Source organism: Mustela erminea, chromosome 4 (assembly GCF_009829155.1).
Source record: "Mustela erminea isolate mMusErm1 chromosome 4, mMusErm1.Pri, whole genome shotgun sequence".
Classification (NCBI taxonomy): domain Eukaryota; kingdom Metazoa; phylum Chordata; class Mammalia; order Carnivora; family Mustelidae; genus Mustela; species Mustela erminea.
In genome coordinates this window covers 145,241,833-145,265,934 of record NC_045617.1, presented here as the reverse complement: position 1 = coordinate 145,265,934, position 24,102 = coordinate 145,241,833, and the positions used below count along the sequence as shown (strand labels likewise).

Sequence of the window (24,102 nt, the reverse complement as noted above, 5' to 3'; positions counted from 1 at the left end):
ATTAATGAGATGAGGGGTATGAAAGTCCAGACCATGGGTGTGACGGTCGTTGCTAACAAAGTGTGAAGGAGAGTTTCATCTTCGATAGGAATTAGGCTATTCTTACTATTATTATGCTATTATTATTATTAGACTAAGTGCACTAAAGAATGATAGAGTCTGCGCCAGCTCAAGTTCATGTGACACAAGCTCAAGTTCATGTGGCACAAGCAGTTTCATACCCAGCACAATTTCTGCACGAGTCCACATAAGAGATTTTGCTGGGTGGGAATACTATTTTTAAAAGCAGTATTCCTCGCCGGAACTGATTCCCTTGTGGTAGCTGACCCCAGAGACAGGAGGATGGGAAGGAAGGTTGAGGAAATGGGAAATGCATTTAAAGAGTTAATAGGCACCGCTTTCACAGGTGCCTCGTTCCTTTGACACCCGCGTTCTCAGCGATGCAATTAAGTGGCTCAAGCTTGGCTTATCTTACCCTTGAAACCAACTTGTTCTTAAAAATTACTGTCTCTCTTGCTCCAAGGGGAGACCAGAGGGAAGTGGCGTTCAGGATAACCTGCTTAGGTGTGGGTTGGGCTGTTGTACAGAATACTCCTAAGCAACTACAATTATCAATTTTTAGGAACTGGAGCTCCACGAGCTCAGCTGTATCTAATAGATCAAGATCTTTTTAAAAACCAGTGTGCCAAGAACACCTGCGTGTCAAAAGGCCCTAATTTCAGCAGAAGCATACCCCTCAGAACCCTTAGAGTCCAAAACGTGTAACCCTTCTTGGTTTCCTTCTCTGGAAAACTCATGATAGCGTTTAAAAGGCTGCTTGGCAACAATTATGAGACGCAGGCGATAAAACAATATAATTATACAAGAGAGACAATAGATACCTAATTGATGTTTTCTTGTTTAATTAGTTTAAAATTCAATTAGTCTGATGTAAACTATGATATAAAATAAATGCAACTGCTCTTTCTGTGCTCTTGTCTTCGTTAAAAATATTAGCCTCCTCTGGGTCTATACGACAGAAGTGTTTATACACGGTTGGGATGTGGGGTCATGGCTTTTCTTTTTAAAATGTTCTAGCAGGCACAATTATACAGAAAAAAATGCCCCTCTGTGACCGTGGGTAGAAAATCCCCCCACTGTCCTTTCTGAAAGCCACAGGAGATGATGCCCATTTTTCTATATTTTGTCACCTTTGCATTTTATCAATGTCCATTTAGCCTAACCCCTAAAGCCTCAGAGACTTCTGAAATCCAAGGGATCCGTTGGGGGTAGGAGAAGCTGTATCAGTGGGGATGTCCCGGAGCTAAAGGATAATGTATGGAAAGTTTCCAAGGAGCTGTATCATTATCAACTTGAATAATGAGTCAACCCTGTACCTAAGCTTGATGATGGCATTTTAGGAGGAGACAGAAGGTACAGGCTGCCCCAGTGGTGTATGTGTGCGAGCAACTTGGGCCTCCTTGACCAGTCACAAATGTTACAGGGCACCTAGATCACGACTGTTTGCAAAACTGCTGTTTTTGTGACCCTGGAAAGAAGAATGCCGCTCGAAAATTAATACAAGTGGATGGTTACAGATAATTATATTTTATTATCCTGATGTGTTGGGAGTTTAGATGTTTTACACATTACTCTTTGGGGAAAAAATTAAGGAAACATTTCAATAATATGGATATTTTTCTAATTTGAATCTTGCATGATATTTATTAAAACTATTACATGACAATGTATGGGTTTTCTTTTTTTTAATCTATGTAATGAGCAAAGTGTAAGCAAATAACTTATCATTGCTGGTGAGTATTCAATACTTGAGGATTAGATGAATAAAATGGTCTATTTACATAATAATTACGTAATTAGATGGCCATATCCTTTGTCTTTAAGGTTTTTAAAGTATAATTTAATGACTTTGAAAATGCTTAAAATAAGGGAAAAGAAAGAAAATATATAAGGCAGGGGATTTATCAGCCTATGTGAAACCTAGTTCTTAAATCCAAAATGTGTGTAAACTTAGGGCTTATTTGAGAGAAAGGCTGTTTCAAATGAACAAAAAGTGTGTGTCAAATAGGTTGCCTGGCATCTATTAAATGTTCAATTACTAATAGTCATTACTATTAAAATAGGGAGCACTAGAGGCACCTGGGTGGCTCAGCTGTTAAGCGTCTGCCTTTGGCTCAGGTCATGATTCTGGGGTCCTGGGATAGAGCCCCTCATTGGGCTCTCTCCTTGGTGGGAAGCCTGCTTCTCCCTCTCCCTCTGCCCCTGCTGTGTTCCCTCTTTTGCTATGTCTCTCTCTGTCAAATAGATTAAAAAAAAAAAAATAGGGAGTACTACTCTTTTGTTAAAGTCTGAATCTTTTTATTTTTGCGTTACATGATACCTTTGGGAGGGATTACTGTTGTTTTTCCTGCCCACAAATTTTTTTCTGGCTCTAAATTTAGCTTGACACTTTGCCAGTGCTCTTTTAATTTTAATATAGTTACATATATTTTTCTTGGTTTTTGGAGGGGACATGTTCTTCATGCCATAAAAACACATTTTTGAAAGATCCAAGGTCAACAAGGTCACGTCTATGAGCACCTATGGGTCTGGGCTTTGCGATTTCAACCCTGCCCTTGTCGTTACATGAACATGTCATGCAAATGTTTAAAATATCTAAAGCTTTCAGGAAAACCTTGCTCAAGTTTTTGATGTTACAAACTGTCTTCACCTCAGTGACCTCCGACTCTACCTTAGTCTCGTGGCTTTCAAAATAATTACCAAAATACAAATTTGAGGGAATAAGTAATTTATACTGTTTTCTTTTAAGGAAATTATCAATAATGTGTGTGACAAGAAAAAGGGAATATTTCAACCCAGATGTCTAATTTTGAATTAATGGAAATGGTACCTGAAGATAGAAAATAATTTTGATTGCATTTTTAATAATTTTTTAAAGTAGGCTCCACGCCCTGCACAGGGCCTGATGGTGGGGCTTGAGTTCACAACCCTGAAATCCAGACCTGAGCTGAAATCAAGAGTCGCTCACTCAACCAACTGAACCACCCAGATGCCCTGAGTTTTTCATATCTCATTATTATAAAATGCCTTATATTTTTCATTTAGTTTTAGATTAGAGATACCTCTGCTGAGTTGGTATTTATCTTTCTCATCAAAGGATTATTGGAGCTGAACGGCTTTGTCTTTTTAAACACTGTGAAAGAAATATTTTGCCTTCAGAACGATTGAGGTTTTTCTAAATGAGGGAACATGTGTATTATTTGTTGAAATCTGTAAGTCCTCTAGGGAGTTTAGAGATTTCATAGAAATTCATGAGCTTATAAGCGTGGGCTAGAGAGCAAGTAAAAGAAAATCGGGGCATAGAAATTCAACGTAACTTTCCTGAACCAGCATTTGAGATCAGCAAAATCTTCAACAAACATTGCTTCTTGTCTTTAACAGAGTTTGTTCATTGTTTAGATGGAGTTAGTGAGGAAAACACACTTTCAGATGCCTCAGAAAAAGGTTCCTGTTGAAACAAACGATGTTTACCCCTTTTCTCTTTGGCAACTCTTCATAGTAGACAGAGTATTTTGGATACATGCAAAATTGAAATACATACGTAAGACACTTAGGGTACACAGTCTTACCACCTTTGCTCTTCAAAATCAGACATAACGAAAGCCCATACTCTATTCCTGATTGTCAAAATAGAGCCATAATGAGAATAGATTGATAAGTAAAATTACAAGAGAACCGTGAATGTTTCCTGAGCACGTCGCTGCCAAACACTGATAGATAGACACTTTGTTTCCCAATTCATTGTTAAAGCTCTTTACTGTGCTGCCTTTCTCCTTTTTCTTTGAGTTTTCTTTTTTCTGCCTGCCCACTTATTCATCATGTGCACAGTCATTCAAAAAATATAACCGATAGACCTCCAGAAAAGTTGGTTGACAGAAAAAGAAAAGGATGAAGCAAATACTAAGAAAACAGAAATGTCACGGACAAGTGCTTAGAAGGATCACAAAAGCGCAGTGGGGAAACTAGCCGTCCTTAGCAGAGTTAACGGTCCCCGAGGGTTTTTCGGTAACAATTTGAGTTCTGTTTACAAGAATCCTTACATTAAAAATAGTGAGTCAGGGGGTCTGGCTGGCTCATTCGGAAGAGTGTGTGACTCCTGATCTCTGGTCATGAGTTGGAGACCCATGTGGGTGTAGAGATTACTTAAATAAGTGAAATTAAAAAAAAAAAAAAGTCAATGTGTATCTATCTGCCTTGGATGACAGCGTTTGGAGAGGGAGAAATGAAGGTATAGATTTAATCTTAAGAGTGAGTGTCAGTTCTTACAATAATAAAGAGAAAAATAAGTATGCTGGTAAGCTAGGATAGGCAGATATGTGTAAAGGTAAAATGATGTTAGCTACACATCAAGTAATGTTAGTGTAGACATGGTATCTCTCCAACATAAAGTATTACAGATAGAACGCTTACTTCTCTTTAAAATGGCCGTCCAGCAGCTGGGTGGCTCAGTTGGTTAAGCTACTGTCTTAGCCTCAGGTCATGATCCCAGAGTCCCGGGATCGAGTCCCACATCAGGCTCTCAGCTCCATGGGGAGTCTGCTACTCCCTCTGACCTTCTCCCCTCTCGTGACCTTCTCCCTCTGACCTTCTCCCCTCTCTCAAATAAAATCTTTAAAAAAATTTGTAAAATGCCCATCCTTGGGGCACCTGCATGGCTCAGTTCAGTGACTCTTAACTTCAGCTCAGCTCATGATCTCAGGGTGGTGAGATCAAGCCCCACCATCGGCCCTGTGCAGGACATGGAGCCTGCTTAAGATCCTCTCTCCCTCCTCCTCTGCCCCTCCCCACCTCCCTCTCTCAAAAATTAAATAACTGCCAGCTTTTCTTTTTTCTCTCAGAATATTTATAACTATAAATTGCAATCACATAAGAGCACTTTGAATATTTTCTTTTCATTATTTTTTTTTAAATATTTTATTTACTTATTTGACAGAACACAAGTAAGGTGAGCAGCAGAGGCAGAGGGAGAAGCAGACTCCCCAGCAAGCAGGGAGACCCACACGGGCTCAATCCCAGAATCCTGAGATCATGACCTGCACTGAAGGCAGACGCTTAACCAACCATACAGGCACCCCTTTTCTTAAAAATTTCAAAGGATGTATATTCTGAGACTTTTACCAGCTGCCATCTTCTTTCATGATGGCTGACCACACTTTTTTCTCTTGTAGTAATAGCAAAGTCAGTAAAATTTTCATTGAGCAATCAATAAATGTTTAAATCAATCAAAATGTTTAAATTAGTAAATTGAACCATTTAATATTAATTAATAATACTTTCACCAATTATAACTTGGAAGAGTTAATTGAGTTTTATCTTTTGCTAATTTTAGCTGCCTTGCACATTTCAAATATACCTGAGGAAAAAAAGAATGATAACATGTAGGTTTTCTGTATCATGAAAGACTACTTTGGGTTCATTCAGGTTTCCATTTTTTTCTTCTGTTTGCTTTGCGGGACTCCTATGACTTGATGGAGTTTTTAAGCTGCTTACGTAGAAAACAACAATAAGTGAAATCTGGAATGTAATGCATCTTTTAGGAAACCAGCTCAGGGCTCGCAATATCTGAGCACTTACTGTATGCCCAGGAGAGGCCCAGTGATGTGGGGAAGATAGCATGAGTATGGACTGTTTTAACTAATGGTCATACAAGGTGGTCTCTGCTATATCCATTCTATGATACATTTTGAGATATTATCTGTGATCTGTGTGATCTGTTTTGTAATTGATATAGTATTTTTATATATCCATTATCAACATGCATAAGCCAGCTTATGAACTGTTTATTCAGTGTTTCCATACTCTTCCTAATGTTGTTTCATCTACTTGTGAATAAAAATACATTAAGATTTTCCATGGTATTTCGAGATTTATCAATTTCCTTTAAATTAGGTTTGTTTGTACATTTTGAGACACTGTTCTTAACTACATGCATATTCCTTATTTTTATATTGTTTGGCTTCTATTAGAACCTTCATTTTATCACAATGATACTGCCCTAATGAAGACTTTTGGTTGAAATTCCACTTTGGTATTAGCATGCTGCTGCAGCTTTTTTTTTTTTCTTTTAGATTTTATTTATTTATTTAAGAGAGAGCATGAGCAGCAGGAGGGGCAGAGGGAGAAGCAGACACCCCGCTGAGCAGTGAGCATGATGTGGGACTCAATCCCAGGACCCTGAGATCATGACCTGAGCTGAAGGCAGACGCTTAACCGACTGAGCCACCCAGGTGCCCCTGAAGTAGCTTTTTTTTGATTACCAGGTGAGTGGTATAGTTTTTTAATTTTAACTTTTGTATGCCCTTTCGTTTAATGATACCCTGGAAACCAATCTCTGCGTAGATTGCGTTCGATCTAAAATTTTATTAAGTAAATTTAATCTTAACATTTTGTGATAAATTCTCTATCTATCAACTCAGTTTGTGTATTTGATTTACCGTGCCTCCGTTGTTGTTTTTTTTCTTTATCTCCCTGTTTTTCTACTTTCCTGTAGACTAATAGGTGTACTATCTAATCATCAGTATTATCACCGTCACTATTACCAGTCTCCCTTTCCTTAGTTCCCTTCCCTGGCCTGGTAACTCTCCTCCTTCAGAAATTACTACTGAACGTACGTAACTCTGCAAATTTTCCAACCAAATCTGAAGACTCTATCATGTTGAATAGACTCAACACTCGCCTTTGTAATTGTCTGACATTTTATATCTTTACATTTTCATTTTATTTATTTATTTATTTTTTAAAATTTTATTTATCCATTTGAGAGCAAGAGAGTGAGAGAGAAAGCATGAGAAGGGAGAAGGAGAAGCAGACTCCCCTTGGAGCTGGGAGCCCAAAGCCAGACTAGAGTCTGGGAGTCCGGGATCATGACCCGAGCTGAAGGCAGTTGCTTAACCAACTGAGCCACCCAGGCACCCCATAATATATATATATTTTTGTTTACTATTAGTTTATTACCTTTAATCACTTATTTTATCATTCATTTCTTCTGCACCCTTCCTTTACTTTCTATAAATGAAATACATCACGTGGTAATGGTTTTAGTGAGGGTGTCCAGTAGTATATAAATTATCCTAGATGTATATAACTCAAAATACATTTATGATAGCCTCACTATTAAATAGTACATTAGCTGGTATATGATTTATAATGAAAGTTTTGTTCCTTCCAGAATGTGAAGAAGGCATTACTTTGTTGTCTTCGAGCATCTGCTGTTGCTGCTAAGAAGTTGGCTCCAGCACAAAAGGCTTTTCTTTCAAGGTATTGTGTCCTCTTTCCCAACTATTAAGTCTTCATTCTTAATATACTGCAATTTCATAAAGACACGTGTGGACTTACTTTTACTTGTTATGATTGATACTTTAAGATTTTTACTCGGAACTTGTGTCTGTCCTCCATTCTAGAAAATTCCTATGTTTTTAAATTTCGTCTCTCAGACATTTCCTCAAAACTCTTCTGTAACACTTCAATAAATATATTAAATTATCTTGATCTGTAGTCAGGTCTCTCCTACATGTTTTAAATCTGTATCTGCTGTGCTACATTCTGTAGTATTCCTCAAAACTATAGTCCCATGTATTTATTTCTTGTGTCTAATATAAAGGTTATCCCAATTAGTATCATTTTGGTAAAGATAGTTTTTACTTTACAAATTTCTAATTTTTTATATCTACCATTCGCTATTTTATTTATATCTATTTTGTTTTCATACCTTCTCATTCTTTTCATGGAGTTACTCATTTCTCTAGCCCTTCAGAGATTCTAAACATACCTATTTAAAACCACTATTGATATTTTTTCTCTTATTTTCATGGAAAATGAAAATTTGGGTGCTGGCTCAAGGTTGCCTGGTGGCAGAGTTGTCTGCTTCTTTCTGGCTCTAGAGGAGGCGATGTTATAAATGTTGTTTCCCCCCCAAATTAGTAAATCCGGGCTTTTTTTAGTTGCCCTTTCAGTGGCAGGAAGCTTCACACTGGCCCAGCAGTGAGACCAGTTCTAGCGCCCTCTGCAGTTGACAGACTTATTTCCTTCTACCCCACAGAAGAATCCAGACCCATGGTCACTGACCTCTGCTTATTTCCAGTCTCCAGTCCCAACTGAGCCACAGTGTTAGCTCCTCTAACATTCCGTGACTCATTCCATTTTTAGCCTATGGATACATTTAGTACTTTGAAGTTATTTAATTGTATCTTTTATATCTTATCTGCTATTTGCCATATGTTGGATCAAAAAGGGAAAGTCTCAAAGCATGAATTTATAGCGTCTTAATTAGGTATCAGGAAGTTATAAAATGTCATGTATACCCTTCCCTTAGCAATTTGCAAGTTAATTGAGGAGAAAAAATTCTCTGCATGAAATATTTAGAGAATACAAAACAGATCCTAATAAAAACAAAAAAACTTGTACCCATTTATACAAAAAATAATCAGGGAAGACTCTTTGGATGTGGCAGGAGTTGAGATTTTTCTTAAGGAATGAGCAAGACTCAGGTGAACAAGAAATCTATGAATTTTAACTTCTCTACAGATTTACCTCATTATGTGCCTCGAAGATACAGTTTATGTACTTTCTATTAGTGGTTTTCAGGGATACAAAGATAGTGTGTTAAAACTGTATAGCTCTCGGTGCATGATCATGGGAATATTGAGAGAATACAATGTTGGGGGAGTCCTAGCAGTTTCATGTAAACACTCGTCCTAGGATAAGTTATAAAAAATTAGAAATTCATAAAGTGAAAACTGTTGTTTCTGAAATGATACTAATTAGGATAACCTTTACATCAGACACAAAGAATAAATACATGGGCCTATAGTTCGGAGGAATTCTACAGAATGTAGCAGAATAGAGATTTAAAACATGTATTAGAGACGTGGCTATAGATCAGTTTTGGAGAAGCCGGTGCAAGAGGACAAAATGTGTGCATATTTCTATCTGTGAGATATGAGGGTCGAAACTACTATGCTATTGCATTTAAAGGAATCTTCTTCCAGGAAATTATTAGCAGTGACTAATGGATCAGTATTGACTTATTTCCCAGAGAAATCGGCATCTGAAGCTCACTCTGTCTTCTTTCCCTCTGTACCTGAGTTTTCAGCTTTAAGCTACTCCATAAACGTCTCATATGCTCAGAAAAGTCTAAAAATAATGGCATTGCATAATATTCTAATGCTGCCGAAATCTGCTATTCAGAGGTCATCACATGTGCCTAGAGCCCTTCAGTGAATGGTAATAAGAGGCAAGACACGTACACATAGGCTCACAGTTTATTTAATGCCTCTGTTCAAGTCTCTCTTATTCATGCTGTGCCTAAGTCCATTGAGCCATTTTATAGAAATAATGGACATAATTGGCTCTGTGCCTTGATGGTTAGCCTGACTCAGATGAATACCGTTCCAAGGGGGGGATATATATATATATATGTATATATATATGTATATATGTGTGTGTGTGTGTGTATATATATATATATATATATATGGCTGTTCTATAAAGAAGAGGGCAGGCTTCGGCCACAGGCTCTGTCAAGTTCTCCAAATGGAAGACTAAATTGTTTCAACGTAGGTGATGGAAATCAGGACACAGAAAGATTAACCCACAGGACATGTCTGTTTCGAGTCAGCCTGACTTCCATTTATTGCAACCCTGACATTGGAATAAACCTATGAAATATGTTTCCAACATGCAACCAAGTGGTAAAACACGATACCTCTCTTTAAAGCTTTTTTTTTTTTTTAATTGAATGCACCTGGTGCCGTTCTCCCCCTATTTATGTTCATGCCACACACGGGCAAGCAGGACCTAATTACCAATTAAGCAGTAAAGCTGTTTATGAAACCAAATGTTCTCAGGGTCCAGTCCGCGAATGATATGTATCCGCATGTATGTTTGTGTAGATGCAGATATGCACACGTGTATGTAAGCATGAATGTAACTATCTATACATCTACACACACCACATTTTTTCACCTTCGTTTTAATTGTCAGCTTCTCCGATTTTATAGAGCCATCTTCTGTGCAGTGATCTGATCTTAGTAACTGATGAGAGGGATTCCCTAATTATATAAAGCCCTGATCATTTCCAGCCTAAAGCTGCGATTCTTTAAATGCATGGAAAATACTTCTGTTTTTCCAATGGCCATGGACGGAGGCCTCCCTTTCTGGCTGTGGCAGTTTAAGAGCCCAAACATTGCTCTGGCACCGACCCCAGTGCCCCCCACTAAACCTTTCTGCGGAGAACTGGCGTAAAAGCTGAAGGTCAGGAAGGAGAAGGCTAACTTGACATCCCCGTACTTGACACTGTTACCGTCGAACTACGGCAAACTACAAGGTGGGGGGAGCCAGCTCGCGGCTCCCTCCACGCTCTCGATGCAGCAACACCAGTGAGAGACGCGAGCATGGGCGCGTGATTTATTTTGCTTTAGGGAACTTGGCCCTGGAGCCTGAACTCTGCGGGAGGATATAGGTTGATTTCAGTTCCGTTCAGTGTGAGAAAAATGTATTGCGCGTCTGCAGGCACTGGGAACGCAGGGGTGAACTCCAGCCCCGTCTTCAGTGAGCTCATAGCTCAGTGTCTTTCTGTCGTTTCCCCCTTCCTTGTCACCTCCGTGCTTACAGCCCTGCTCGCAGATCACTCCTGGACTTAAGCGCTGGTAGGCAGTGGTTCCAGACTGGCTGCCTAATTTTCGTCTTGTGTGGTGTGTGTGGGAGAGAGCGAGCCGGAGCCAGTGAGGGACGGCAGCGTGGGGAGGGGACAGGGGAGAGGGTCTCGCTCCTCCATCCCTGCCGTCACGGTGACCCATCTGTCCAAGGGCAGCATCCTCCTGTCCTCTTCGTCCGCCCTGGACCCTAGCCTCATCTTCTTCCCTCAGTCGCACACATTCTAGAGGGTATGCTGTAGGGCTAGCAGCATCGTTTTGCCCGTGTTTGTGCTCTCATTTACATAAACGCAATGCATTAAGCTCATTTCATCTCGTTTCCACTAAATATTATGTCTTCATGATCTGAGTTCTGTATCGTACTGTTTGGGCTCCCAACTGACATACTGTATGATGCACAATTATAACCACATTTTACCCCTTTTTTTTTTTTAGAGAAAAGGAGGGGGTGTTGCAGGAAGGTCAGAGGGCTGGGGAGAGAGAGGATCTTAAGCAGGCTCCATGCCCAGCACAGAGCCAGAGGTGGGGCTTGATCTCATGATGCTGAGATCATGACCTGAGCTGAAATCAAGAACTGGGCACTTAACTGACTGAGCCCCCCAGGCTCCCCAACCACCTTTGCCTTATTAACTCTTTTAGTGACAAATCCTCGGATTACCTCATTTTCTCCAATCTCAATCTCTCTCTCTCTCTCTCTCTCTCACACACACACACACATACACAAGCTCTAATGAAAGTTCTCTTTCCTATTTCCCTACTATGAGAGAATTTCTCTGGGTTACAGAGACTCCTCGAGACATCATCATCAGAAAACGATTTAACCTAGGAATTCAGTCTTTATAAATCACCAAAAGGGCTAGTGGGAGGAGGGCAAGTGACAGCCCTCCCCGCGTTTCAGGAGCTCGGGGAGTCTGGGGCTCTGCAGCCAGCCCAGCATGGGGTGGGTGACCCCCAGCACAGACGTCCGGAGGCCACCATCAATACTGTCCCAGACCCAAGCACTTGCTGGCCACTCCAGGACCTCACGTCTGCCTCTCAGACCACAGGCGGGGGTCTCCTCTTGTGGAATGTTGGCCTGCAGGGACTTTCTGAACGTAGGCTCCAGGTTTCCAGCCCTGGCACAGCAGGCAGCAGCATGTAGGAAAGTGCCCATCTTGGTTCCACCCCCACTTTATCTCGCCGACCTTCTATTGTTTTTTGCTTTCCGGTGGTGGCGGGAGGTGGTTGTTGTTGGTGGTGTTTGTTTTTTTTACTGTAGTCTTTTTAATTGATGAGAGTTCTCAATTCTGACTCTTGTTTTATATCATGTTTGGTCCCCGCTCCGCCCCCCCACCGTGTATGTGATATATTCTCTTTTGTCTCTGGAGATCTTAATAATCGTTCTTTTGAAATTTTTCTTCTCTGTATTGTGTTGATTTCAAGCATATTTCTTTTTCAGTTTATTGTGGTCTCCTTGTTTCATGTTAATGCCTTTCCCTTATGGATCTGTGGTAATGTCATTCCGTTCTTGTTGAAGAATGGGGCACTAGGGGCAGCTGGGTGGCTCAGTGAGTTAAGCGTCTGCCTTCAGCTCAGGTCATGATCCCAGGATCCTGGGATCGAGCCCCGAAGCCTGGTTCTCCCTGTCCCACTCCCCCTGCTCGTGTTTCCTCTCTCACTGTGTGTCTCTCTCTATCAAATAAATACATAAAATCCTAAAAAAATTTAAAAAAAGGGACTAAAGTGACATTTGGAAGATCTCCGAGTAGGAGTGTGGCTTGTGCTGTTGATGTCTTCTTCGCTGCCAGGTGTCCCTCATGACCAGGGCATTTTATTGGAGGATGCGTAAATGTCGTTATCTGTTGGTGTCTTCCCAGAAGGGAGATCTTGCACTTGAAAGGGACATGGTGAGGCAGTGCGCTGGGAAGTAGATATGATCAGACTGGACCGAGTGGTCTAATAAGCGCAAGAAAGGAGCGAGAGGTCAATTTGTAGGTACTGATCCAGTCCTCATTCAGAAAGGCGACTCATATTCTCACTCCTGCCATTGCCTGGGTCTGATGTCCCCAAACAGAGTCTACCTGATCAAACTGTCCCCATGGCCACTGTCTGATCCTGGGCTGGAGTAGAGGAAGAGTATCACCGGCCTCGTAAGTCTGGGAAGATGATCTTGGAGTCCGATTGCATTTCTTTAAATCTTCATCTTTCCTCCTGCCAATATAGCCCCGTTTGGTTCCCATCTTAGCAGTGAGAGGTGACTCTGATGCCAGGGCCTGTGTGGACTCCGCCGCGGCATCAGCTCGCTCCTTCTGGCTTCCCTTCCACACCCTTCTTCCCCTTCTCCAGGCTCAGCTAGGTTCCCTGTTCTGTAAATGAACCACCACATGCTTATCTTCCACAAGTTTTGAAAACACATCCTTTTCTGATGTTGTCTTCTCATCTCCATTTCACTTTTTCTTTGGAAATGTGGGCTTCCTTTATCTTTTTTTTTTTTAACATCATTTTAGTATTGCCTCGGAGAGAACAGAGATAGATACTAAGTTCAACTTCTGGCATGCTGGTAGGTAATCAGTCAAAATGTTCAATGTGAGCGTGCTGAATGGAAATATTCTTACATTTTTAAACAATCTTGAGGTAGAAGTGCGTGCGTACTAGGGAATATAGCCAGTACTATTGTAATAGCCTTGCATGGTGACCAGTGGTTTATACTTGTGGTGAGTCCAGCATAATGTAGAGACTTTGCCAAATCACTGTGCCATACACCCGGAACTCATAAAATATTGTGTGTCGACTATACTTCAATTAAAGGAATGTGTCAGTACTGCTCTCTCTAGATATCCACCCATCCCTCCATACTCTCTTTTTTTGAGTTCCGTAGCTCTATTCTGGTTTTTGATTATTGTACCTTTCAGTGTAACAAGACATCAAAGCTGTTTTCAGCCTCGGTCAGTAAAATATGTTGAAATTTGCTCCCACATCAGAGAGCATTATCTCCAGGTGTATATATTGTTTATGAAGAAATAAGTGCTAGAATAAGTTCCTTAGTTATCCAGGTTATGTTCCCTTAAATATCTTAAAAATGATACAAACTCGATCCAGCGTCTCTTATGAATTGAGCCTGCCTTTGTCAAATTGAGTATGTGAAAGTCTCACAAACATTGTGGGTTAATTTCCAATTTATATCCAGAGGATTCTTATTATCCAAATATCGTTCACACTTCCAAATGTGACTTTCACATGCTTTTCTTCTGAATTTGTCACCGAATATATTATTTTGATTGGTGTTGTCAGGAAGGACCTAAACATGTTTCCTCCTTGACTGGTAGCTAACATTCTTCATCAGAGTCTTTGTTAATCACAGGCTGCTGCGGTATATGCAGGAAAGTATAAAGACATATGAGTTCTAGATCTTGCTGGATTTCATATTCTCCAAACCACTCTTGGCCTCAGCTTTTCTCATCTGTACAAGAAAGGACAGAGCTAAAATCACTGATTCTATAAAGATTGCAAAATCATTGATAAGACAATGTGGGCATGTCTGTCTGTGGTAGTTGTGAGTGTGGTTTCTAGAGTCGGACATACCTGGCTTGAAATCCCAGATGCTCTACTTACTAGTTTTGTGACCTATTATTTCATTTTTCTGAGCATAACATACCCTTCTCTGTAAAACTGGGGTGATAATAAAACTCACTTACATGCCTTTATGTGAGCATGTGAAAATTACCTGTAATCAAGTTTGTAAGGCATTTAACTCATACTTCAGATGCAGTCCGCGCCCAGGAAACCTTCGCAACAACAATAAAACCAACATGACTGTGGCATCACAATGGTGCCCTGGGCAGTGAAGAGAAAACGAATCATAACTTATTCACATATTCAACGTTCCTAGAGTGCCTCCCTACGTGCCAGATGTTTGAAACCCTGGCATTATAAAATGTTCCCACCTACAGAGTTTACTTATATTTTCATGGGAAACACAACAAATATATGATATGACAGGATGTAACATAACATCAATAACATATGAAAAAGCCCTGAAAGGAAGCTAAAGCAGTGTGATTTGGGGTGGTACGTGTTCTTCTATGTAGGGAAGCAGGGAAGGCTTCTCTGAGGGGGAGACTTTTGGGTGGAGACTGTGGCAGACGCCACGGACACCTGAAGGCAGAGTTTTTGGACAGCAGGACCAGGGTTTGCAAGACTCCTGTGTGTAAGCAAACCCTCTGTCAGAAGACTGACAAGGAAGCCACACGACTGCAGACTGAGATGGACAACTGTGGAGGTAGGCACACACACACACACACACACACACACACATAAGCCTGGAAGGTGAGACCTTGAAGGACATGACAAGACTCTGAATTTTACTCTTAGAAACCACACTTGGAGTATCATGTTGGGGAATTGACGTGACCAAAGTGTTTAACCCTCCACAGGAAAGACATGGAACCCCTTTGGCCTGCTTCTCCACTTGTTCTTGGAAGGGTTAAAAGAGGCCGTGTGCATGAAAGCAACACACACAGTGTTGGGCATAGAGTACACCATCAATATCCTTAAATGTTAGAGACTCTTCCTCTTCACTTAGAGTCTAGGACAAGAACAGACTCCAGATGAGTTTGTACCAGTGCTTTCTTTCTCAGCGGTTAGTTCCAGCTCTTGACATTATTTCCATTATAGTGACAATCCAGGAACACTTGGATCACGTAGGAGATATTAGCCACACTGACATCTGCTAACAGGACTCATAGGTACTACTTGGTGATATTCTGTGCAAACGGGGAACAAGACTTGCGTTGTGATTGACACGGTGGTTGAAGGGAGCGGATCTCTGATGGGACACTGCAGAGAGAACCCCTACATGAGCCCACAGAAGGCAGCATGATCTCTGGATGAGGTTGGAAACCGGAAGTTAGATTACAGCAACCTGGGAGCACAAGGGGCACTGATGAATCAGACGCCGTCTTCTGAGAGCCCTGCGCTCCAGGCTGGGACTCATTTTCTTTCTCCATTCTTGAGAAGTATGTATCACCTGGACCTATTCAGAGAGTAACAGACGCGCTCATACCAGGGGCCAAGATTCCAGAGCCAAGTGCTTCTCGGGTTCAAGGCTTTCCTGAGGATTTCCTGGACAGTGTGTTTCATTTTGGAAAGAGCATTTTCCTTTTGATCTTTGCTTCTTATTGGTTCCTTCTCAGTTCCATCTTCATTATAATATTTGTATTGGGCCACTGCCTTTCAGTAACTCAGTTAAGTGGATATTCAGGGCTGTGGATTTCTCTTCTATTTAAAGCCATCAATTGTGCAGATCTAAGAATAGAAGAAGACTTCCGTAAGATACACACTTTCTTGTCAAAGATTCAAAGAATACTTACCTACTTTGGACATCATTTAGCTTGGATACTATACAACATTTTAAGTGTTGGGAAATTTTTTTTCCCGACATTATCATACCTGAAATGCTAGTGAAGTCTGTAGCAGATTTTAAATATAAAATGTTCTCTAGGTCTGCTCCGTATAGACATTCATCTGACATTTTGCATGATGTGATTTAGCACCTTGACGGCAAACGTGGTACGTGTATTGAAGTTGACATGTAGGCTCAAACTCAACATTGAATCTCTAGCGTCTCGAAGCAGAAAGTAGAGAGACCATCAGTCCAGATTCAGCCTCAACCCTTGTGTTCATCCAGCTAGAGGGATGAGGATGTTTTCACACCGGCCTAAGAGACTCACAGCTTTTCCCAAACAGTCCTATGGTAGTCTGGTAGGTGTGATCACTGCGACCCAATAGAAGATTGATGTTCTGCACTGTTGAAATGTAAGTGCTAAGTGAAAATAAATGAGAGTATAGATGACACTTCCTTTTGAATCATAGGAGCTTATTCCCCAAATCTTTTCTCTTTGTTATCTTTTCATGAAGAATTCAATGTTAGCTATCTATGGCTATCAATTCGCGTGCAGCTGTTGCAATTAAGTTATTTGGGATGCAGTTTCTAGTTCCCTTTACAACATTCCAGCTGTTTCTAGTTGTAGTAGGTGGGAAATACATTATAAATAAATAAGAAAATACTTTTCATCAGGTAACATCTCAACCTTTCTTGCCTTTTACTGGTAACTGAATTATATTTCCACTCCTTCTTCTTCTTCTTCTTTTTTTTTTCCCCTCTATTCTGGCTTGAAACTAACTGTTCTAACTCTGCTCTGGGTCCTGTATTTTTCCTACCTTCTCAATGAACTTGTTTCATCAATGACTCATTCCTCTTCTAATTTTTCACCCTTCATTAGATTATCCCACTCTGAGCTCTGATTAAAGATATTTCCCATTAAAACTTGTTTTCTCAGTCCTCCCTCCCCATCAGCCTCACCCTCTCCATTTTTTCCATTGTGGTCACACTACTCAGACATATTACTTCCCCATTTATCTCTCTCTCCTCTGCTTGCCTCTCTATACCTCTTTCTCTGCTGCCTCAACAACTGCTTTTTCAAAATTACCCTCCAGTTTCTATGTCCAATGACTTCTCCTCATTCCTGAGCATGCATTACATTTCCTCTGAATTTTAAAATGGTGGGCATTCACCATTTACTCCTTCTATAAAGTCATTATGTGGTTCCCTTGCCACACTCTTTTACAAAACTTAAATATTTATTGATATGTATTCTCTACCAGGTAATATGCTGGTTATCAAAAGAACTAAAATGCAGTTTCAAACTGGATAGAGTTCATGGTCCAGGAGGGTAAACAAATCCATACCCACACAGAATACAAAATGCCTTCCCATTCTACCTTTTCTGGTAATATGGCAGATAAGATTTCCAGAGACTTGTCCTGACAACAACAACAACAACTACAACAACAACAACAACAACATACTTAAATTAATCCCAAACTATATAAAATTAAAAAAAAAACTGTATAAAATTTCTTTAAATGCTCTGCTTGACTGGCAGGAAAGCAAAGGAGATCTTCTGGGCCAGAAAAAATGGGGAGGTGAGACAAACACACTCAGGAAAACAGTGTTTTTACCTTGAAAGCTGCCATATCCTCAATTGTAATGTCAGACAGAGACAAAATTAGGAGAAAAAAACACGGTACCCAGTCAGAGTAGATGTCGAGCAAGGAAAGTCTTTCCCTCTCATCTTTCCACCTCAGCCCACCCTCAAACTCCACAAAGAACTTGGGCTTCTATAAAATAACTTCCTCAGCATTACCTGTTTTTAGAAAGTGAAATCTGGTATACCTAGATTCAGAAAACCTAAAGACAGTAGTTTTAATAAAATTGGTGTTTGAACATAACACAGTGGGAAAGAAATTGAGCACCAGAGAGAAAAGTCAGAAATGACTAAAATATTAGCAACAAAAGCCAGAAGGCAATGAAATAATATCTTAAGGGTCTCAGGGAGAAATTACAACTGGAATTATATAGTCAGCTAAATTATCTTTTCAAGATTATGGACATTTAGATAATTTATGCCAAAAAAATATCTTCACAAATGTTCTTTCCGAAGATCACTTTAAGAAAAAGAAAAAAACGGGCAGTTAAGCATCTGCCTTTGGCTGAGGTCATGATCTTGGGGTCCTGGGATGGAGCCCTGTGTCACCTGCTTTTCCCTCTCCCCCCACCCCAACTCATGCTCTTCTGTCTCTGCTCGCTCTCTCAAGTAAATAAAATCTTTTAAAAAATACTATAAAAATTTTTTTTTAAAAAAAGAAGAAAAATTATGCTAGGAGAAATGGTGAAGGTAAAAAATGTTCAACATTTGGATATATATAAATAAACACTATGTAAAGCGAGACCAACAGCTACTTTGTAGGGGTAATAGAAACCTGATTGAGGGGCACCTAGGTGACTCAGTCAGTTCAGTGTCCAATTCTTGATTTCAGCTCAGGTCATGATCTCAGGCTCCTGAGCGTGAGCCCTGCATTGCACTCCACGCTCAGTGGGGAGTCTGCTTGAGATTCTCTCTCAATCTCCCTATGTCCTCCCTCCCCCTCACTCATGTGTGTGTGCTCTCTCTTGCAAATCAATCAATCAATTAATTAATTGAAAAAACAAGATTGAGTTGGATACTTATACCATATAAATAAGAAGTTGGAGTTAAAGTCTCTTAGTAAATAGTAAATACTTATTACTTTTAGCATCTGAAAGTTTCTAGACTAATCATTAAAACAGTAGGAATAGAATATACAACTATAAAACCAGTAGAAGAGACTTCCACTGCTACTCAGGATGGAGTAGCAACAACCAGATTTACCCTCCTCTTTGAAACCACACAGAACCTCAGAGAAAAAGAGCAAAGAACACAAATCAGTTATGTGTCTATATACTAGAATTAAATTATAAGTAGAGATTTTTTTTTAAACTTGAATAAATAGACCCAAATAAAATATCTAGGAGTGAATCTGACAAAAGATATGATAGACTTGTTAACTGAAAACTAAAAACTGTTTCTGAAAATATAAGACTTAAGTTGTGAGATATATTGTCTTGATGGTGTGGAAGGCTCAATACCACTAAGAGATCAGTTCTCTCCATACTGATTTGTAGATTTAATACAATCCAAGTCAAAATTCCAGAAACGTTATGGAAATTGGCCAGGCAAATCTAAAATTCTATGGAAAGGCAAAGGACCTAAAATAAATGAAACACCTTTAAAGAAAGGAAAAAAAAAAAAGGATGATGAACCCTACCTGATTACAAGATTTGATCTTAAATCTACTTTCTTAGGTCCACATAGGAGAAGTCAATCAATAGAAGAGAGTAGAGCCCAGAAATAGGCCCATACATATAGGAAATTTGACTTTTTAAAAATTACAGTAGAAAAACACTAGAGAAAATTAATTTTTGAAAAAATAAAAAGAAAATTCAGTGGGAAAGGACAGTTATTTCAACAAATTATGCTGGAATAAATGAGTATCTATTTGAAAATGAAAGCAAGACGAAGGGAGAGGAAAAGAGAAATGAAGGGAGGAAAAAAGGAAAAGGGAGGGAAGAAAGAAAGAACAAAAAAGGAGATGGAAAGGAAGAAAAGAAAGGGAAAGAAAGAAAAGGAAAAAGAAGAAAGGAAAGAAAAAAAGAAAGGGGGGAGGGAGGGAAGAAGGGAAGGAGGGAAGTAAGGAAGGAAGGAAAGAAGGAAGAAAAAAGAGGTAGCTGAACTTACCTCAGTCAAAATAAACTTTAAGCTAAAAATAATGCAAGAGTGTACTGGGATCATAAACCAAGCGGCAGTTGGTATTTTTGATAAGAGTATTTTTTAATTCTCTTAAAGATGATGCATAAGGTTATTGTTTCATAGGTAAAACGTTTGGAAAGTTTTACTAGTAACAGCATCTGACACTGGAGATTTTATGTTTGTGTATGTATGGGTATGTGTATATGTCAGGAAGAAACAGGAGGATTTTAATTATAGATTCTATTCCATTAAGACATACAGGACTATCTGTACTTTCTCTTTCTTCTTGTCATAGAGCTGACAGGCTTTTTCTCGTAATATGTTTCTTTCACTAAATGTTTCTCTTATACATATAAGGTGTCTGTAATATTCTTGATTTTTATTATTTATATTTTAAATATCTGTGGGATCTTTAATGATGCCTTTGTTTTTATTCCTGATAGTGATAATTTTTTTTTCCTCTCATATGTACATACATACTTTCTTGAACTTTTTCTTTTTGGTTAGTCTTTCTATAGGTCTCTCAGTTGTATTACTTTTAAAAGAATCGTATTTTGACTTAGGTGATTTTCTGTATCATTTACTTCAGCTATTATATATTTTTATATTCTTTAAGAATTTATTGCTCTTTTTCTAATTTCTTGAAACAAGTAGAAAGGTCATCAATTTTGAGCTTTACAAATTTCCTAGTATATATAAACACAAGACTTCAGTCTTCTTTTTAAGTCAGCTTTAGCGGCATCCTAATAATGTCTTATTTTTATCATCACATAGTTAAAATATTTTTAATTTCATTTTGATTTTTTATTTGACCAACTATTATTTAGAAGTATATAGCTTAAATTACTAGAAGTCAACTACTATTTGGTTAACTTTTGTTACTGATTTTTAGGATCTTAATTAGGGTCTTGGACCCTCAAGATTATAATTTTGGACTGTATTATTGAAAGATTGCCAAAATCTCTACAGGTTATTCTGCCTCCTCATAGAGTCCCTCTATCCAAGCCTTTAGATCCTAAGTCTTTTGCCCTATATCCTGAATCCAAAGAAGAGCGCAGAGTCTCTTTCTCTGCATAGTTACCCATTCTAAGTGATTGTTTTCCTAAGTCTTGGTTGTCACAACAGTTCCCCAGTTCCTTAAAACTGACCTGTTTCTATAAAACTCCCTTAGCTTTAGGGGTACTCTCAGTGAGAGTCCAGGTCTCAATGAAATCATAGCCCTTCACATTTAACTTTATATTTGTAAATAATGAGTTGTATATATGTAAATTTTATTTGTAAATCTTAAAGAACATCACCAAAATTATTTGTGTTTTCCAGCTTAAAATATAGAACTTACTCAGTATCAGTTACCCATTTGTTGTTAACAGCGGTCTACTTTATACTATTATTATCCAATGAGCGGGTAAGTTCTTATAGGCAGGGACCAGTATGTAATTATATTTTCCTGTAGAAATCTGAGTTGGTGTATTTAAGGAAGAAATTTTAAAAGAAGTGGAAAGAGGCTGTGGAAGAGCTTATTTATTTATAAAACAAACCCAAATGAAAATAGGAAAATATGATCTATTTTTCAGAAAAAAACTAAAAAAAAAAAAATTCTATGACGGAAACAATAAAATCTCACTCCCTAACCATTACAGCCCTTTGCAGTTTTATAGCATGTGTACCATGTCTTATTACTTTTTTTTTTTTTTAAGTAGGCTCTATGCCCAGCATAGGGCTTGAACTCACGACCCTGAGATCAAGAGTCCCATGCTCTACCAACTGAGCCAGCCAAGGACCCCCTTCTTGTCTGATTAATTAAAATGTGTTAGAAAATTCCTGATTATTTTTTTCCTCTGGATTTCACTTATCAGTAACACTTCTTTCTTCCACCACCACATGTAACAGAAAAATACTGAATTGCATTTCTTACCAAAAAGCAGTTTTTACTGGAATATTGGGAAGCAGGGATTGATATATTTTTATCAGTACTTCCCCAACTAGTTACATCATGTTTCTTTGTATACTGCTCCCACTGACAGTGATGGTATGAAAAGGCATGGTGCATGCTGGGTAATGCAGACTTCAAGCATTCACACTCCATTAATTAATTCATCACCTAAAAGCTAAGTATTGATTTTTTAATGGTTTTACAAATCTATTTAAGTTTCAGTGATGTGATTAAGAGGATATGTGTTTACTGTAAATTATCTAACAAGTACAATGGTATTACTCTCAGAAGTAACAAACAATTTAGCTTGTGAGGAGGGGAAAAGAGGTTGGTTAAAATATTTTCCTAAATACTGATTATTTAATGCTATGATAAGCCATTAAAATATGGCTTTAAAAAAACTGTTATGTCAAAACATGGGTACTGTGTTTCTTGATATTTGGTAAGAATGAAATCAGACACCAATGAATTTTTCCTTAATCCCATTTTAAATTATAGTGAAATAAATATTCTTTGTTTATTAGACTTGGTGGAAACATTTTCACTTTAATTATTATTGTGAAATATTATGGAAGATGTGAACTATTTTGTATTTTTCCATTTTCATTCCTAGAAAATGTTTTGGCACACAAGTCATGTAGAAATAGTCCTACAGGTACTTATTTATAATATTTCCTTTACCTTTGATAATAATGGAAATAAAACCATGCATGTGTTCTTTAATTCTTAAAAAAAGAAAAAAAAGGCTGACATCATAAATTTACTGAAACTAGAAATTGTGTCATTTATGAGATAAACTGATTTTTAAAACTTTTTTTTATTGACATACTATGCATTATTTCTCTTAGGGGTTCAGGTCTGTGAACCTTCATTCTTACACAATTCACAGCACTCACCATAGCACATACCAGTGTCCATCACCCAGCCACCCTATCCCTCACCCCCCACACCCCAGCAACTCTCAGTTTGTTTTGAGATTAAGAGTCTCTTGTGTTTTGTTTCCCTTCTGATCCCATCTTGTTTCATTTTTCCCTCCCTATCCCCCATGGCCCCCTACCCTACCTCTCAAATTACTTAGAGAGATCATATGATAATTGTCTTTCTCTGATTGACTTATTTCACTTAGCATAATACCCTCTAGTTCCATCCACATCCTTCCAAATGGCAGGATTTGGGGGTTTTGATGGCTGCATAGTATTTCATTGTGTATATATATCACATCTTCTTTACCCATTTGTCTCTTGGTGGACATCTAGGTTCTTTCCATAGTTTGGCTATTGTGGACATTGCTGCTGTAAACATTCAGGTGCACATGCCCCTTCGGATCACTGCATTTGTATCTTTAGGGTAAATACCCAGTAATGCAATTGCTGGGTCATAGGGTAGATCTATTTTCAACCTTTTGAGGAATCTCCATGCTGTTTTCCAGAGTGGCTGCACCAGCTTGCATTCCCACCAATAATGTAGGAGGGTTCCTCTTTCTCCATATCCTCAGCAACATCTGTCATTTTCTGACTGGTTAATTTTAGCCATTCTGACTAGTGTGAGGCGGTATCTCACTGTGATTGTGATTTGTATTTCCCTGATGCCAACTGATGTTGAGCACTTTTTCATGTGTCTGTTATCCATTTGGATGTCCTCTTTGCAGAAATGTCTGTTCATGTCTTCTGCCCATTTCTTGATTGGATTATTTGTTCTTTTGAGTGTTGAGTTTTATAAGTTCTTTCTAGATTTTGGATATTGGCCTTCATCTGATATGTCATTTGCAAATATCTTCTCCCATTCTGTCAGTTGTCTTTTGGTTTTATTGACTTTTTCCTTTGCTGTGCAAAAGCTTTTGATCTTGTTGAAGTTCCAATAGTTCATTTTTGCCCTCATTGCCCTTGCCTTTGGCTATGTTTCTAGGAAGAAGTTGCTGTGGCTGAGGTTGAAGAAGTTGCTGCCTGTGTTCTCCTCAAGGAGTTTGATGGATTCCTGTCTCACATTGAGGTCTTTTATCCATTCTGGGTCTATTTTTGTGTGTAGTGTAAAAAAAATGGTCCAGTTTCATTCTTCTGCATGTGGCTGTCCAATTTCCCCAACACCATTTCTGGAGAGACTGTATTTTTTCACACAAGACATTCTTTGCTGCTTTAATTTAGATTAGTTGACCATAGAGTTGAGGGTCCATTTCTGGGCTCTCTATTCTGTTCCATTGATCTATGAGTCTGTTTTTGTGCCAGTACCATAGTGTCTTTCCCCCCCCCCATTTTATTTTATTTCTTTTCAGTTTTCCAAAATTGATTGTTTATGCACCACACCCAGTGCTCCA

General features: G+C 38.9%; 2 long non-coding RNA genes across 4 annotated transcripts in view; one reads left to right on the top strand and one right to left on the bottom strand.

The window, feature by feature from the left end:
• Nucleotides 1-24,102, top strand: part of LOC116589226 — a 112,347-nt gene that overhangs the window by 1,894 nt on the left and 86,351 nt on the right. For both annotated transcript variants that reach the window (XR_004285250.1, XR_004285249.1), the window contains exon 2: nt 7,229-7,317. This is a non-coding gene — a long non-coding RNA (uncharacterized LOC116589226). The remainder of the gene's footprint in view (nt 1-7,228; nt 7,318-24,102) is intronic.
• The window catches only part of LOC116589227, a 95,516-nt gene continuing 75,656 nt past the window's right edge, over nt 4,243-24,102 (bottom strand). For both annotated transcript variants that reach the window (XR_004285252.1, XR_004285251.1), the window contains exons 2-3: nt 12,514-15,995; nt 4,243-4,253 (exon numbers count right to left, since the gene is read on the bottom strand). This is a non-coding gene — a long non-coding RNA (uncharacterized LOC116589227). The remainder of the gene's footprint in view (nt 4,254-12,513; nt 15,996-24,102) is intronic.